The sequence below is a fragment of the Gymnoscopelus braueri genome (genome assembly GCF_963280865.1).
Source record: "Gymnoscopelus braueri genome assembly, chromosome: 7".
NCBI classification, from domain to species: Eukaryota; Metazoa; Chordata; class Actinopteri; order Myctophiformes; family Myctophidae; genus Gymnoscopelus; species Gymnoscopelus braueri.
The window spans coordinates 56312840-56317839 of NC_137608.1; the positions used below are offsets into that span (position 1 = coordinate 56312840).

Here is a 5000-nt window from a genome sequence, read left to right on the forward strand (position 1 = left end):
ATACATGTTTAGGGTATACATGTTAAGGTTATACATGTTAAGGTTATACATGTTTAGGGTATACATGTTAAGGTTATACATGTTTAGGGTATACATGTTTAGGTTATACATGTTTAGGGTATACATGTTAAGGGTATACATGTTTAGGTTATACATGTTTAGGTTATACATGTTTAGGTTATACATGTTTAGGTTATACATGTTTAGGTTATACATGTTTAGGGTATACATGTTTAGGTTATACATGTTTAGGGTATACATGTTTAGGGTATACATGTTTAGGTTATACATGTTTAGGTTATACATGTTTACGGTATACATGTTTAGGGTATACATGTTTAGGGTATACATGTTTAGGTTATACATGTTAAGGTTATACATGTTATGGTTATACATGTTTAGAGTATACATATTTAGGGTATACATGTTTAGGGTTTGGAATAATTTGAAAAAGGAGTTTTAATATTTTCTCAGTTTGTTTTGGATGGAATGGAACAGCGAGGGGTTAATAATAAACCCTGCTGGAGTGTGTGAATTATACACAATGAACACACACATTCTATGCACACGCACACACACGGCTCCCATCAGCACAATGAACACACACACACACACACACACACACAGAACAGGAATGTTAATGGCACGCTGCTGTGTTGCCAGATTCTGCGAGATCAAGATCAGTTGAACCACTTTATACCTATATAAATGAGTTGCTTGAAAATAGCAGATCGGGTGCGATGCGTTGTGAGCTTGTAGATCTGCTATTTTCAACCAAAATCTTGAAAACATTTGAAAAATGTGGAATGTTTTTGAAAGATTTTACAATTCTTGTATGAGAAGATTTGAGTCACAAATGTTCGCTTGCACACATTTTCAAGACTTTTCAAAAATAGCAGATCTACAAGCTCATAGCGCGGCACGTTCGGTGCCGCTCTATGAGCTTGTAGATCTGCTATTTTTGAATGGCCAAAGAAATCTAAAATGACACAAATGCTTTCCCGGCTTGAATGGGTTCATTTTAAGGACCACCGTAACTCAAAGAGTCCATTTGGTTAAAAAAGAAAAAAAGGGTTGAATTGCCTAATCAAGAGACCACATGTACCAGATCTCACAGCCCAGGGCCACATGTACCAGATCTCACAGCCCAGGGCCACATGTACCAGATCTCACAGCCCAGGGCCACATTTATCAGATCTCACAGCCCAGGGCCACATTTATCAGATCTCACAGCCCAGGGCCACATGTACCAGATCTCACAGCTCAGGGCCACATGTACCAGATCTCACAGCCCAGGGCCACATGTACCAGATCTCACAGCCCAGGGCCACATGTCAAGCAGCTCAGGAATCCAAACACGTGGCGTTTCCTCTGGTAGGAATGTGAGCACAGTGCTCAGCTGCTTGTTCGGCCCTTTCACATTCTTTTGGCAGATTTCTTTATTTGTTATTATTTTTAATACATTAACCCATTGAGACCTGAAGCCGATTCTATGTCTCCTAAATCCTAACAGTTTTCTGAGGGGACCCTCCAGAAGCAAAGATTTGAGTTAAAATGTTCGCTTTAAAACAATAGATATTCAAAGATTTGCACATATTTTCACGATAAAAATAAATAAATAATAAAAATGCAGATCTACAAGCTCATAGTGCGGCACTCGGTGCCGCGCTATGAGCTTGTAGATCTGCTATTTTTGAATAGCCAAAGTGTAAAATAATGCTTTTTAGCTCAAATCAAAAAGTGACACAGATGCGTTCCAGGTCTTAAAGGGATACTTCACTTTAGGGCCGGGGAGACATTTAAAAAATATATTAAAAATAAATGAAAAAAGTTATGGAAAGTTCATGGCCCCCTCACGCATTAGTAGGACACTCTAATGCGTGAGGGGGCCATGAATTTTCCATAACTTTTTTCATTTATTTTTAATATATTTTTTAAATGTTTCCCCGGCCCGAAAGTGAAGTATCCCTTTAATGGGTTAATGTATTTATTTTTTCCACTAGATGGCTCTCTAACGCAACTTAGGAATGATCCTAGGACCCTTTAAAAAGGGAATGGAGGGATGTGGCGTCATCCCCAAAAAAACAGACGTGCATCCCCCCCAATGATGGGATCTTGAGGAAAAAGCTCCATATCTCCATATGTTTTTACAGTGCTCAAAACCAGGCATTTTAGACGACGGGCGATCTCTCTGCAATGGTGGATCGCGTTAGAAATGTTATTGTTCCAGTGGTTAGACGGGACCCTTGGCCATCGCCCAGAGACCCTTTGTTTACATCAGGGTCCTCGTTGTGGCTCTTCTACAGCTCTAAAAAGATCACCAATAAAAGGGTCAAAAACGCTGGCACTGGCTGTACCCTGTTTTATAAAGTGTTAAGTAAGTCATGACATCCTCTAGTGTTCATCCTAGGAGGACTTCCCTGTCTGTCTGTCTGTCTGACAGACAGACAGACAGACAGACAGACAGACAGACAGACAGACAGACAGACAGACAGACAGACAGACAGACAGACAGCTCAGTAAACAGTCTCGTGTCACTCCCCCATAATCTCATCAGCCAGAGGACACTCACGCGCTTTCATCTGTTGCCATGGACGACGACAGACAATTTAACACAACGCTGCATCTACACACAAACTCTAGTGTTTTAGGTCCCAGGTTGCGTAACAACACGAGGTGCTGCCCAGGGCACATAACTGTCTAGTCTCTCTCTCTCTCTCCCTTCTATACTCTCTCTCTCCCTCTCTCTCTTCTATACTCTCTCTCTCTCTCTCACACACACAAATCACATTGTCTCTGAAGGGTGCTTCTGTACTTTTCCTCTTTTGTAACGTTCAACAACCTCACTGCACTGTTTCTCAACCTCCTGCCTACCCCAATCTAACCTAATAGAATGGACCTACCCATGTATTTGGCCATGGACCCCCGTCTCAAAATATGTTCAGGGACCCCCAGAAGCAAAGATTTGAGTTAAACATGTTCAATATTTTGGTGTCACGGTTCGATTACAAAAAAAGATAGATTTTTTTCCCAAAATGTGTACTTTATTCATCATTTTGTTTTAACATTGAACAATACCCATATTCTAAGGCAGGGGGTCCTTGAGGGGGTTCCAGGGGTTCCCCAGAAAGATTAGCTAATATGGCATCAAAATCAGTTTAACCATTTTAACCCTATAGAATATAAAATAACCAATCTAAAAGCTCAGCTTGTAGATCTGCTATTTTCCAAAAATCTAACCAATTTGAAAATGTTTGAATATTTTTTTAAACATTCTAACAACAAACATTGTGCATGTCTCTAGCACAAAATATTTCCAGATGGGGGTCCACTGCCAAATACATATTAATTTGAGGGTTCCTGATATGAAAAGGTTTGAGAACCACTGTTCCATGGTGCACAGTTACAGTCAAGTAGCTCTGTGTAGCTCTTGACGTCCAGGCGTCTGTAGTCAGAGCAACATCCCGGTCATAATTAACTGGAAAACCAATGAGGCTCCAAACGCCAGATCTGTTAAAAAGATGGTGGAGGGTCTTCTATTTCTGGTCTCTCTGTGGCATTAGGAATTATTGCAACGGGTTAACTTAGCGTAGCATTCAGCGTGTCTTCTCTTTCGCCGTGACTTTTTTTTGGTTTAATCTGTGTGGGGGGAGCGGGGGGGAGGAGGAGCAGGCAACTCTAGGTTGGTCTAGGTTGCATAGTTGAGCTCAGATCTATTGAGACTAGTAAGGTTGAGCACAGAGCGCATCGTCTGACGTTGATTAAAAAAAGTATATGATATTGTTTGGTTCGTAGCGCGTACAGAACCCAGACCCTCGTATCGAACGGTTCAATACGAATACATGTATCATTGCAGGCTTATATTATATATATATATATTATATATATATTCAAAGATTTGCACACATTTTCAAGATAAAAAAATAGCAGATCTACAAGCTCATGGCACGGCACCGAGTGCCACGCCATGAGCTTGTAGATCTGCTATTTTTTTTAAACATCGTGAAAAAAATATTTTATATATTTTTGGGCGGTGAAACCGCCCCTATAAGTGAGATTTGGAAAAATGTACATTTTCCTGCGCTGTGATCTGGGCCCAGGAAATTTGTAGAATTATCCTGCGCTGTGATTGGCCAATCACAGTCTATTCAGGACTGTGATTGGCCAGTGTCACATGACACATGTGCATAGCCCTATATAAGAAACCATAACGTGAAAAAAAACAAAATTTGGTTTTTTTCACGTTATGGTTTCGTCCATCATAAAGAGTGTTTCAATAAATGTATTTATCTTTTGTACATGATTGGTTGACTCCATTCAGTATTGTGATTAGCTAGCAAGACACCGCCCACTTCACACAGGGTGTGATTTTTATTTATAAATGTTAGGATTTAGAAAACATTTTTAGAATCGGCCTCAGGTCTTAATGGGTTAAACTGTGTGAGCAAAGATGAAGTGTGTTTATTGGTTGTAAGTGTGTGTGTGTGTGTGTGTGTGTGTGTGTGTGTGTGCCAACACTGCGGATACTGTCTCCCCTACAGTCCACACCACAGCAAACAGAGGATGCTATGGACACTGAAGGTCAAGCCTTATAGGCACTAGTGCTGCACAATTAATCGAAAAAAGATCGTGATCTCGATTCAGACACCTATGCAAATCGCGATTTTAAATTATGGCGATTTTTTTTTTTTTGCTTAATATTTTTATATTTACAAGAGAATCGTGTGAGAATCGTGATCTCAATTCTTATGGAGGAAAATCGTGATTCACATTTGAGCAAGAATCGTGCAGCACTAATTAGGCACTGTGCATGTGTGTGAGTGTGTGAGTGTGTGAGTGTGTGTGTGTGAGTGTGTGAGTGTGTGAGTGTGTGTGTGTGTGTGTGTGTGTGAGTGAGTGAAAGAGAGAGTGAGAAATTTGATGAAAATAGGAGATTGCGACTAACGCATCGCAATGTGATGTGTTGTGAGCTTGTAGATCTGCTATTTTCACTACTGTTT

The 5000-nt window shown here is 40.3% G+C and overlaps 1 protein-coding gene across 3 annotated transcripts in view; it reads right to left on the minus strand.

The window, feature by feature from the left end:
* Positions 1–5000, minus strand: part of LOC308089518 (ceramide transfer protein-like) — a 75971-nt gene that overhangs the window by 59636 nt on the left and 11335 nt on the right. The gene's annotated exons all lie outside the window — the stretch shown is intronic.